At 36.5% G+C, this 14,130-nt stretch overlaps 1 long non-coding RNA gene across 1 annotated transcript; it reads left to right on the forward strand.

Annotated features, from left to right (window-relative positions):
- The first annotated feature begins 716 nt into the window (after positions 1-716).
- Positions 717-3,302, forward strand: LOC308404319. The gene is made up of 4 exons (XR_013973096.1): positions 717-784; positions 1,698-1,866; positions 2,201-2,682; positions 2,802-3,302. It is a non-coding gene; the product is annotated as an uncharacterized lncRNA (long non-coding RNA).
- The last annotated feature ends 10,828 nt before the right edge of the window (positions 3,303-14,130 follow it).

Genomic DNA, 14,130 nt, shown 5'->3' on the forward strand with positions numbered 1-14,130 from the left:
TAAAGAGTTTAGATCGATCAGTTGTTTACATCACTCAACACAAGCTGAACTGCATCACTGCAGCAGAAGACACATCGTCCACATTCAGAAGCACATCTCTGTGTAGTGACTGGTCTCATGATTTAAATAGGCAAATGTTCAGCATTCAAACTACAGGTGAAGAATAGTCAAACCAGATGTTTCCCCCATTACGTCGAGATCAGCTAGTCAAGTACACACCTACACAGCATGTTAACAAACCGTGAAAAAAGCCACACAAAAAATGAATGATTGCTGGTAACGGTTTCTATACATTAGTATTTACGAAGGCTACGTTGTGACTTACCTTAAAAATTACAGCGGTCCCTCGCTATAACGCGGTTCACCTTTCACCTCGCTGTTTCGTGGATTTTTTAGTGCAAGTTTGCATGCTTTATTTTACGTCACATTGTGTCCTGCGTCCTGATCGCTGCAGACGATCTCCTCCGTGACGTCTCTCCTGTACAGTACAGAATCGCTGCATCGATGCTAGCAGTGTGACTGAAGTGCAGTGCTGGATGTCCACGATGTCCACGAAACGTTTTGCACCGTCAAAAAATAAAATTGGCTACTTGATTTCACCTATCGCTGGTTATTTGAGAAGGGTCTGGCTGCAGCCACTGTGGAGCTCCACAGTAACCGGATACACGTGACCTCCACACTAACCGGAAACACGTGACCTCCACACTAACCGGAAACACGTGACCTCCACACTAGCCGTAAACACGCATGGATACCGTGGAAGTCTTGCAAGTTGATCACAAAGGTTGGTTAAGTCTTTCTTAAATAAATTTACCGTTAGTGATTTCATAATTCTAGGAATCGTCTAGTTTTCTTACAATGATCACGTTGCCACTTATTTAGCGTTACAACAACATTCCTCCTTATTTTAACGTTTTTTCATCGTGCTCCATGGCAGAGAAACACACAGATATGCTTTTTCCTGGGCCTGGTTTAAGTAAGAGAGCTGGATTAACGGCTTCTGTGGGCGAGAAGAAGCAAAAACCACATTTTGCATTAGAGTATGATTTATTGTTGGCGTCAGAGATGCAAAATAACGAATACTTCAATACTGTACTTAAGTAGAATTTTCTGGTATCTTTACTGCTGTACTTTTTTGTGCCTACTGTATACTTCTTTATACTTCTACTTCTCACATTTTAGCACGCGTATCTGTACTTTGTAATCCGTACATTTGTAAATCAGCCCCCCGCACGCGTGCTTTGGACGCAAGATTACTTCAAAATTTTGTACATAAATTATATTTTAGACCCTGTACTTCTTACTTCGACTTGACTAAAAAGTCGAGTCAGTGCTTTCTAAACAGAGGTATCTAAACTGTAGTAAGGAACGTGTGTACTTGTGACACCTTTGGTTAGCGTCAACACTGTAAATTTCGTCACAAACAGATTTATATATTTATCAATACTTCTATTCATTATTCTTTTCTGTACAGCTTTTTTATTGCCCAGATTTTAGTTAGCCCCTGTTCAATTGACTGTTATATGTCAATAGAAACATGTCTCACAAATTAAAGTGTCTTGTAAAATATTTGTGGGGGTTTTTTTTCAAGAATTTTCTTCCCAAATCTATTACATGCCAACTGTAAATTGTTATTTCTGCTAAATCCTTAACTTAAATGTATATATGGTGTTTATCTGTTTCTCTCTCTGTTTTAGATGCACACATCAATCTGGAATTCGGGCTTAAAGCCAGAATTGCAGGAATGCAACACGTGTTGCAGAGGACTCTTTCACTGCCCTCTGTGCCCCACTTTCAGCCCTACTGTCAGGGCAAAGATTGAGGAGCATCTAAGTGTGCATATAAAAAATGCTTTGCCTTTCAAAGGTATGTTTGTATTAAATATACTTTATAGTTATAAATATGCACTTTTTTAAGCACTTCTGCAGTATCTTTGTTGACTTAAAAGTTGCTGTTGATATTGTACAGTTCAGTGCATTCATCTGCAACAAAAATAGTTTTTATAAAATATATTTTTATTTACTTTTCACCACTTTTCTTGACATAACTTTTGTGATCCATACCATTTTGCTTTCATTATTGAGGTTGGCTTGGATGTTTTTGTTAACATGTACAATCTGATTGTTAGACAAATTGATTGCATTCTATACAACTACATTTAAATTACATCTGTTTGTTTGTTTGTTTTTTTCTCTTACAGATAAAATGATATGCCGGTGCAGGCTGCCTTGTAGGACAACAGGACACTTTCACTGCCCTGTCTGTAAGATTACAATCATACGGCGTGGGGATATGGCAAGGCATTTATTGTCTTGTCAGCATTCTTCAATGCCAAGTCAGCCACCATTATCAGGACTGCTCCCCGCTGAACTCTCCGAGGAGACCCGTATTCCTCTGGCAGTACTCTTCGAGGAGCCCCGTCTCCCCCCCAAGGTTTTGTCTTCGGTATCTGAACCATTTTCTGAGTCTTTGTTAGAACATTCATTGGCTCTACCCTCTGTGTTCAATAAAACTGCAGCTGATGGAAAGTCCATGAAAATGACATGCCCTCACTGTGGCCTTACTCTTCATAGCTCTGGCAAGCTATTTGCACACTGGAGAGAGGAAGCCAAAGCTGTGCTTGAAGGACAACACGTGCCCATTTTCAGACTGAAAAAGCGCAAGTTCCAGGAAGTCGGTCAAGTCAGTATTCACTTTAAACAGTAGTGTAATTACATGGTTAGTGAAATTTGAATAACTGTTAAAAAACTGTTCTGCAACAGAGAAATAACTATGTTTTCATCCCCATTTGCCTGACACAGGAGCCAGCAGTTGTTGAAGATCTGCGTCCTGCTGTGCAGTGGGTTGTCCAAAATAAGGCACTTTTCTGTGGACATGTAACAATGCCCAAATATCTGTCCTTAAATCAAGGGGACCAGCAGAGGGTCTTAATAGACATGTCAGAGGAAGAAGACACTGGAGCAAGGGACTTGTTCCTCTTTGTTTTTCAGTTTGCAGAGGACATGGAGCTCTTTTTGAAAGCATGTGCTGATGAGCAGGGGCTAAGGGTCAGTGCTATGTTTGACATGTAATGGACAAATGAAGGCACTGGCTGTGTTTGTTTGTTTGTTTAATATGTTGTTGTTGTTGTTTTTTTGTTTTGTTTTTTTGCGTAGTACAAAATTCCAATTAAACTTATTTCAAAATGTTGTTCACTTTATTCTGTGTCCATACTTATAATAAAGGATTACAGTGTAACAGCATTAAATGTAAATGTAACAGCATTTTTTTTAAACTTGTAATTTAAAAATAAAAAGCTTATTGTTGTCAAAGAATTGCAATCAATAATATTTTTATACATTTTAAACATTAACACTCTGGGCTCTATCCTGGCCATTTGTGGACACTTCACTTATTCTTTTTTTTTGACTACTGCACTGCAGTGGACCAAAAGAATGACACGGGTTTGATCTTAAGGATCTAATAGTTGTGTGTGTTGTGCATGACATTGCCACACAAATATGTATTTGCAAGATAGAGTAGAATAAATTATGATGCATGAAATATTACATAGGCTGCAGTGAATTTCTGTTGATACAGACTATTGAGCTTTGAGTTTCCCAGTCAAACTTAGCTTTGAAGCACATGCTAAAAACACTTTTACTCTTGTACATTTCATAACAAGACACCATAGCCAAAATATTAACAAAATATATATTATTAAAAAATTCAAAGCTGCAGCACATACAGCAACAAACACCGTTAGTAAATGTGTCCTGGAGTTTATGCAGGTGCAGAAAGTGCTGCTGCTGTAAGTCAGCCTAACAGCTTCCAGATCAATTATTTTTCTGGAAAGATGGTAGGAAGGGCATCACTGCTCATTTCTACAGTCTCCCAGATCTTGGAATACAATCCCTTTGTACCATGAAACCACTTCGCAGTACTAGGAGTCCACTAAAACCTATAAAGAGAGTGATCCCGGAAGAAATGGGGCACACACTAGTGACCTCAACAATTGCAAGACAGCCTTTTCCCCGATGCTCAGATACAATTTTGATTTTGATGAAAAGGACTGGTGCTATTTTAAAGAGTCACGTCGGCAAAAGTAGATAAATGTTTTAAGAAATATACATTTTATAGCATTTTGTGAACATACACAAAAAGTGGCCATTTTTGGCAACAAACAAGCTGAGAGAGTTTTATATTTTTTGCTCTCCTTGAACAAAAATAATAGTGCATAATAATCAATGTTGATGTTAATCAATTAGATGTCCCAGACACTACTATTAATAATACAGCAGCCCCTCGTTTATCGCTGGTGTTACGTTCAAAAAATAACCCGCGGTAGGTGAAATCCATGAAGTAGCCAACTTTATTTTTTACAATTATTATAGATGTTAAGACTGTAAAACCCCTCACTACATGCTTTATACACTTTTCTCAGACAGGCATGAACATTTTCACACTTTTGTCTTTTGTTTAAACACTCTTAGAGTTCAAACCTTCGTAGAAACATAAGTCCAGTATTATGGAATGAAACCTAAAGGTGCATTTGAGGGTGCAAAACGTTTCGTCGGCATTGTTGTGTTTGTTTGGGAGAAAACTTACAAACATACAGTACAGCACTTCAGAGTTACACTGCTAGCGATCGAAGATTTATGTAAATTCGACAAGCTAAACGCATTCTGTACTGTACAGCAGGAGTCCCCAACCTTTTTGCACCACAGACCACTTTAATGTCAGACAATATTTTCAGGGAACGACCTTTAAGGTGTCGCGGATAAATACAACAAAAGAATAAAAAAAAGACACTGTGGTATTTTGTAAATATAATAATAAACGTGACTTGAGCTGTGCGCCAGCAACAATGACAGTGACATCCTCCTCTCTGCTTCTTAACGTGCTCTGGTCGCTATGGTAACGCGTAAATAGTTCTTTCAAAATAAGACACACAACTACAACCATACATTTCACACCGGAGGATCAACTCTCGCGGAACGGTACCAAAAGACTCCTATTAGGGACCGCTCCTGTACAGGAGACACTGGACTAGATTGATTGACAATGGTCTACAGCAATCAGAACGCACAACATGATGTACTGTAAAAAAAAAAAAAAAAAAAATCAGCGAAACAGCAAGTGTCACTTTTGGCCACGAACAATTTAGGGCATGGTGAATTTTTTTGAACAAACCCAGAGTGTTAAAAAAAAAAAAAAACCCACTTAAAACCATTTTTATTTCTCAGCAGCATCAATAGTAACAAAAACGCAATTTAGTTTTCGCTGTCATAGTCGATTTAACTGAAGTTACGTGTTTCCGGTTACTGTGGAGCTCCACAGTGGCTGCAGCCAGGTGCTCTTGGGGGGTTATTTTTAGAACATAACACCCGCGATAAACGAGGGACAGCTGAGAAATATAGCATTTGAATCCCTTTTCTCTTTTGCTCTGAGGCGCGGGGAAAAAATATCGACAAGTCGATGAACATCATTTACAGATATATTGGGTAAATACCCAAGACATCTATAGAAATGTAAATCGCCACTTGATTCATTCATTTGCTTTTGGACCGTAAACCAGGCGCGAATAGGACACCGGAAACAAAGCTCCCCACAGGAGTTTCCGCACCGGAAGTAGCATATGCTAACGTGCACATAGTCAATTCTTCAAAGCAAGCATTCTAACAAGAGTGGTTCCTGTATCAGTGGAAAAACTGCAGCTCATGGTTGATACAGTACACCGACTGGGGAAGAAAGACAATGCAGTGAGCAACAAGGTGCCAAGACCAATCATCATACAGTTCAGCATGAGGACGGCAAGGGATGAAGTATGGAGGAAATCCAAAGAGGCCAGGGTCTGCAAAGAACTGAACATAAAATTTAAAGAAGACTTCTCCAAAGAAGACCGTGAAGCTCGGATCAAGCTGTGGCCCAAGGTGCAGGAAGCTCGAAACAACGGCAAAAGAGCATTCCTAAAGGAGGGTTATGCAATAATAGACGGTAAAAGGATCGATCTGTGAGATGCACTTGAAGAAGTCACTACAAGTTAACCATAAAATGTGGGTATGTATGTGTGTATATATATGTTTATATATACATATCTGTTAAAAATACACAAATAAAAAATAGGAGAGGGTCAAAAAGCAAAGCCGTAGTTAAACGTGGGCTATCCAGAGCTAAAATTGCCGCATATATAAAGGGGTAGTACTGTGATAGGGTCGGAGTACTGTTATGATTACATAAGTAGGACACTAGGCTTATTCCTGCTTCAAGCACTTTTTTTTCTTCTAGTAAGTGCCAAGGAAGCCGTTACTGTTCTTGTTTTGTATTTTGTTCTTGCGTTTTTTGTTTTTGTTTTTTCTTTATCTTATAGATGGCTGTTCTATTAAGTTCCTTAAATGTTCGAGGCTTAAAAAACAATGTCAAACGTAAGGCCATGTTCTTATTCTGCAAGGAAATTAAGGCAAACATTTTGTTTTTACAAGAAACACATTCTGGTAAGGAAGAGGAAACATTTTGGAAACATCAATGGGGAGATAGTATTCTTTATTCACATGGTACTACTCACTCAGCAGGAGTTATGATCTTATTCAACAAATTTGCAGGGAGAGTTATTGATCATAAAAGCGACGGAATGGGGCATTGGATCATGGTGTTGGTAGAAGTCTGTGAACAGAAAATTATTCTTATTAACGTGTATGGATACAATAACAGGTCGCTAAATAGAAATATGATGTCTAACTTAAGTAAATTAATTGCAAAGTGGAGTACTACATATGGTTCTACCCAGGTGATAACTGGAGGCGATTTTAACCTGGCTCCTAACTCATGGCTTGACAGACAACCACAAAGAGGAAATCAACCAGAACACGATAGCATTATTTGTGACTTTTGTACGACAACCAATATGATCGATTATTGGAGGATGACAAACCCAAATACGAAGAAATATACTTGGTTTAGTCCATCAAATAAAAACGTATGTTCAAGATTAGATTATTGGCTTGTCTCCCAAACAGTATCATCATATGTTACGAAATGTGAGACCCAGTCAACCCCACTTACTGATCATTGTCTGATAAGTCTCTTATTATCTCTACGTAAACAACAAAGATCTGACAACATATGGAAATTTAACAATAGTTTATTACAAAACGAAGACTTCTGTAAACAAGTTAAAGAACTTAAATCATAAATTAACAATATGAGCATGACTAATGTCAGTAAATGGGAATGGTTTAAATATAATGTGAAACAATTAGCTATAGAAACGGGAAAGAAAGTGTCTGCCCTACGCGTATGTGAACAGAAAAATCTAATTGAACAAATTCATTTATTATGTGGTAAACCCTGTAGGACTGCGGAAGAGTCAGAACGCTTACAATCTTTACAAAATAAGCTAGATGAGGTGTACTTGATTAAAGCTAAAGGAGCATATGTAAGGTCTAGAGCCAAGTGGATTGAACATGGAGAAAAAAATTCATCTTATTTCTATAGTCTAGAGAAGCGTAGACAAACAAAGAAAAAAATAACTAAATTGAGTAAGGATGGTACTATAATTGAGGAACCAAACAAAATAAGTGAGGAAATTAACATGTTCTATAGTAATCTGTATAAATCAAGAACTGAAAAAGAAAATGCAGATATCTTTTTTGATATGATTAAAGATCAGGTTAAAAAATTGGAAGAGGATGATAAAACATGGTTAGAAGAAGATTTGAAAATATCCGAATTAGATACAGCTCTAAAACAAATGAAAAATGGAAAATCGCCTGGAATTGATGGTTTAACGATTGAATTTTATAAAACCTTTTGGCAAGACATTAAAGATTTGTTATTTAATGGCTTTTTGGATTGTTTAAAAAATGAAGAACTATCCCCAACAATGAAAACAGGATTAATAACCTTATTACCCAAACCAAACAAAGATTTACAAATGCTAGACAATTGGAGACCCATAACACTTTTATGTAACGACTACAAATTATTAGCCTTAGTATATGCAAATAGGCTTAAAAGCGTCTTAACCAAATTGATTGATGAGTGCCAATCAGCGTTTATTAAAGGAAGGCAGATTCATAATAACATAAGATTAATATTAGATATGATTGACTATCGATCCTTTATTAATTCAGAAAGTTTAATACTATTTATTGACTTTTTTAAAGCATTTGATTCAATAGACCATAATTTTTTATTTAGATCTTTAGAACTTTTTGGATTTGGAAACAAATTTTGCAAAGTGATCAAACTGTTCTACAAGCAAATTTATAGTTATGTTTCGCTCAATCCAGGCATAACATCTAGGATAGACATATTCTGTGGAATTCGACAGGGTTGCCCAATTTCTCCAAAATTATTTATTCTTTGCACTCAATTAATGGCTTACCTCATTGTGAACCATTCAGACATCGAAGGAATAAACATTTTTGATATTGAACTGAAAATAAGTCAGTTTGCAGACGACACAGTAATATTTTTAAAGGATAAATCAATACTCGAGAAAGCATTGAATGTCATTTCAATTTTTTCTAAAGCTTCAGGCTTGTGTCTGAACCTAAAGAAGTGTGAACTTTTGCCACTTTATGATTGTTTGGAAAATAGCATGAGGACGATTCCAGTGAAAAATGAAGTTAAGTATCTAGGCATCTATTTAGACAAAGACATCAACACTAGAGAATCAAAAAACCTAAAAGACAAAATTGATGGCATGTCCAAAACACTAAATCATTGGTTGACGAGAGATATTACAATTTTTGGACGCAATCTATTATCCAAATCAGAGGGCGTCTCAAAGATGGTTTATCCAGCATATTCACTATACATTACCCCGAAAAGCATTAAAAAGATTAACTCTATAATCTATCAATTCATTTGGCGCAATAAAACACATTACATTAAAAAATCACAACTTGTCAAAGATTACGCTAAAGGTGGTATAAAGTCAATTGATTTTCAATCAATGGTTGGAGTATTTAAAATAAACTGGATAAAAGCCTTCCTCTTGAAACCTGACTCCATATGGTTCCATATCCCAAAAAATATTTTCAAAAAGGTGGGAGGGTTGGATTTTCTCCTGAAATGTGATTTTGATATATTGAAGTTGCCTGTGAAACTGTCAGAATATCATAAGCAGGTCTTGTCTTATTGGAAGATGGTGTTTGCCCATAACTTTTCACCACATTGCTCCACCTTGTGGAATAACAGAACAATTACAATTAATAAGAAGTCGTTTATTAAAGAGTGGTTTGAAAAAAACATAATCTTTATAACAGACTTACTTGATGAAAGGGGTCAGTTTCTCTCAGTGGGTGTTTTTAATGCGAAGTTTAACATTCAATGTTCCCTTAGAGAATATGACAAGGTTTGTAAGGCAATCCCCTTACCTCTGTTGAGTTTGATTCAAGGTTATTTGTATTACTCTAAGGCACAAATTAGTCTACCTTCTTTACATCTAAACCAGATTCCTTTGACGGATAAAAACTGTAATAATAAAACCATGAACAAGATATTTAAAAACAAATTATTTCACGACTTTAACAGTAACACAAAACTAAAAGGGAGTAATATTAAAATAACGAACAAATATACGCACTTTTTAAAATGGCCTATCCCCCCCAAAGTCAAAGAAATGCAATTTAAAATAATTAATGGATATTACCCAGCAGCTGAAATGCTTAAAAAAAGGTTTGGGTTTGAGGTAGAGCCATGTGGATTTTGTTCACAAAATGCGGAAAGTATTGATCATTTGTTTTTTTCCTGCTCAGTAACAACTGACTTTTGGCAAGATCTAGTAGACTGGTTGAGTATAAGAATAGATGGGATGACCCCACTGACTCTAACACAAGTTTTATATAATAATGGTGATCCATCTAAGGAACTGTCCATGCTACACAAGGTGGTGATAATTATGGGCAAATACCACATACACAAATGCAAATGGCAAAGTAAAAGACCTTCCCTAACTGTATTGAAAATTGAATTAAAATCTTTTTTGTCATCTTTAGAATTACTGAGGGATTCATGTAAAGAGGCTGCTTTGATATGCGACAATGGGACTGAACCTCTATCCTTTGAATGATTGTGATTTTGGTGTACTAAGTAAGCCACATGTATGTTAAAGTGTTCGCAGAAAGGAAACTGTTATATGTCATAAAAATGGCCTTCATATATTTATGTATATGTATATATTTTTTTTGTTTTGTTTTTTTTGTTTGTTTTGTTTTTTTTCGTTTGATTTCTTATTCAACCTTTTCAAGATGTTGTTGCACAAATGTTGTCTCCCAACGAGAGATTGTAATATGTGCATAAATTTAATTAAAGTATTAAAAAAAAAAAAAAAAAAAAAAAAAAAAAAAATTCTTCAAAGCAAGCTTTCGGTTCGTGAGGGTAAACGAGATTCAGCGTTCAGCGATTACTGCCACCTTCTGGATGTAAGAAGTATAGCCTTCTTATTCACTTAAATGCTATGTGATCAAGTAACAAATTAGTATTTGGTACAGATATTAACAGACACAATTATGTAGACTGTTAGAAAAATATATTTTTTTAGTTTAAGCATTCATTTTTTGAGTATACACTTTACACTGCAGAAAAAACAAGAAGCAGGAAGAAAAGCAGGCACAGATGAGAGGTTTGTATATGAAGTAAAGCCCATTTGAGCTTTTTTACTTGACTCCTCGTGTTCAAATTTTGTTTATAATATTTTGTTTTCTTCCACTAAGAAAAAAAAAACATTTAAAGCACCACAGTGGCAACCTGACATCACACAGAAATGTCACATATTAAACTGAAGCTCTGCAGAGAGGGCAATCATAAGGAAGCAGTTCATTTAATTTGTAGATTCGAGCTGCTCTTCACCTTTTTGCCCAGCAGGTGTCACCAGAGAGGACTGTGTTGAAAAGCTTCACGTAATGAACCTTTTTACAAGCTGCACAAAGCTTCATTTGGCCATCATAGCAGCTGTGGCCTCTCTCGTTCCCGTGTCTTGTTCTTTGTCTCTACAGTTATGAGTTTTGAGCGCCATGCCTTTTTCTTTTACAATCCGGTGCGGACCTCCTTCTTCTTCTCCTCCCCCTCCTTCGTTTTCTTCTTCTTCTGTTTTAATGGCGGATGTTAAACACTTTTTGGATGCATTACTGCCACCTTCTAGATCAGCGAATGGATTACAATCTACCGCACCACCACTATATTCTTTTTAAAATTCCCCTTTCTTTCCACAACATATCAACAAAAACTGTATCCCCTTAGGCTCTTTGAGGTAATACTCTCATCCTTATCTTATTCTTGTTCTTGTGAAGGTTTCTGACTAACACCTCTCTCATGGCAGTATTTCTTACCATCTAAGAAAATATATGCTCTGTTGAAATTCATCTGCAATAATCCCAATAACCTGAAGCATGTTTGCTAACTATTTTACATGTGCCATTTAATCCTGTATGGCCAACTTTCATCCGTGATATAACATCCTCTTGTTTTTATTTATTCTGTGACATATTATAAAATCACCTTCTTTCTTTTGAATATTGTAATAATATGTAGCCCTTACTTCCCTATCCCATTCTTCTTGGCATTTGTTTTTAATATGCAACTTAACTTCAGTTTTGCTCATTTTTACATTAAAATCTAACACGTTTTTATTTGCTGAACATTTGCAAATTTATCAGCCAACCTGTTTCTCTCTGTGCCAATATGTGCAGGAACCCACATTAACTTGACCACTGTACCATTTCTTTTTATCCTGAAACTTGAATGAGTTTTTTCTAATGCAATGTCTGGTCTTGGCTCTGACTGCATATATGAATACGTGTTAAAGCGCTACTTGAGTCTGAACATACTAAAACCTTCCTCACTCTCCTCTACCAAATCTAATGCCATCAGAATTAGCATTAGTTCTCCTGTATAAACTGCTAAATTGTCTGTTATTCCTTTATTTTCCACAATATTTTGATCTGGAATAACAAAGGATATACCTACTCTACTTTCGAGCATTTCAGAAGCATCTGTAATGATCTTGATATATTCCAAATATTCCCTTTCCATGTATTTACCCACCTCTTTACTGTCTGTCTCCCTTTTGAAGCAAATGTTAGTCAGTAACTTGTCCAAGGATCCGTGGTGGAATCTCTGCCCCTCCAGGATCTTAATATATTTAAAATCCTTTTACCCTTTTGTTATTTATCTGCATACATTTTCCATGTAAGTTTATATTTTTCTATAATGTCCTCATATAATTTAACATTAATATGAAGATTTGATTTCTTATTTGAAAGACCACAACTTTTTTTGGATGATGAAAATCTAAATCCCCATGCTAATGCCCAAGACTAAATTGTTTAAAGCCTCTTGCAATGTTGCTTTAATGAATTCTTTATTTCTTCCCTTCTTCCAAATAATCCCATCATCTGCAAATAGCGAGATACCCATGGACTGTATTGCTAAAAAATATAATTGATCATGATAGTAAATAAAACTGGACTAATTATACTGACTTATGAATTATTTAAAAAAATTAAGACGGACTTTTGCGAGATCTCGCAAAACAAACTCGGGATCTCGCAAAACTTTTAGCCACATTCTTCGGACGCCGGCTCGAAGTCGACCGGGAGGTCGAGGCACGATGTGCCGGGAAAGCGGTGTTCCTCCCGGCTGTAGTGGGTCTCGACCTCCCGTTAGCTCGAAGCTAACGGAAGAATGCGGCTAAAACTTTTGCGAGATCCCGAGTTTGTTTTGCGAGATCTCGCAAAAGTTTTGCGAGATCCCGAGTTTGTTTTGCGAGATCTCGCAAAAGTTTTGCGAGATCCCGAGTTTGTTTTGCGAGATCTCGCAAAAGTCCGTCTTAATTTTTTTTTCTCCCATGTCCCCTGCGGGGCTCAGTAAAATATGCAATAACTGATTTGATCTTTGCCAAGAGTTGTTTCCCCAGATTTCTTTGATGACGTGTTTAATTCTGACAAAGAAAACTTCATATTTATTATGTCCTCTCTACCCTCTTCACCTTAAAGTATTTCAATATTTCCCTGTGAGGTTGTTCCTATTATTATTATTATTATTATTATTATTATTATTATTATTATTATTATTATTATTATTATTATTATTATTATTAATAAATAATCCTTTGAATTACCAGGCTTTAAAAAAGGTACACCAAACCCTGTCTAATGATTCACAGTATTTTCTCCAATCATCCCCTTTAGCTTTCTTTATGATCCCTCTAACCTTTGCTAGTTTCCCTTGTTTTATTGCTCATGTACATTCTTGTGCCCATCATGGTACAAACCTTTTCTTTTTGTTCCCACGACTTTTAGAATAGCTCGGCTACATAAGTTGTACGAGTTCAATTCATTTATTGGTTTATTTAAATCCAGATTTTTCAAATAACCCTCACTCAGCACCTTAAGCTTGTTCCAATTTCCTTTTCAAATTTCCACTTTCCCTGTGCGTCTGTTCCTCTGATAACAAAAATCGGATGGTGATCACTACCTGCTGTGCTAGCTTTGAATACTCTCCAGCTTCAGATTGTGGAACCAACTTAAGACCAATTGTTGATTCCTCACAAAATCCATCCGTGTACCTGATCCAATATTTTAAATGACCAACTCCTTATTCTCAATTACTCCTTCTAATAATCCCCTATCACTCTCATCCCGAGTCTCCCATAAAGTGTAATGTGAATTAACTCTTTTTCAAATGGGATTGATTGTAGCTTCTCTTTTTCTAACTGCCTACACAAATAATTCCCTCATTTGCCCATCCTACAGCACTGACGTCTAACTCCTGTGTTGTATTGACTTGTATTGACTAATGTTGTGAGAAGCCCCTCAGACGAGCCTTCCCCATGTCTAAGATCAGCCTGCAGTCCTGTATTCCTGTAGTATCTCCTGTTATTAATTTCTTCAATTTATCGAGATCTTCTCCCACAGGAATGCCTGAAATCAGTCCTCTCGCTCCTGTTTTTATTCCCTACTGTAGCCCACACTACATTCATATCTTCACCGTTTGAAAGCCCACCACCACCACTTGCCATTCTGAACCACTCTCAGTCCAGATTATCCCAAAACCCACCATAAAAAAAACATTAGTGGTCAGCCCGGTCCGAATCTTCAAGGCTTCCTTCTTGGAGGTTGGCAGACAACAAAAATACAGTTGGTC

Source organism: Rhamphochromis sp. 'chilingali' (assembly GCF_963969265.1).
Source record: "Rhamphochromis sp. 'chilingali' genome assembly, chromosome: 10".
Taxonomy (NCBI): domain Eukaryota; kingdom Metazoa; phylum Chordata; class Actinopteri; order Cichliformes; family Cichlidae; genus Rhamphochromis; species Rhamphochromis sp. 'chilingali'.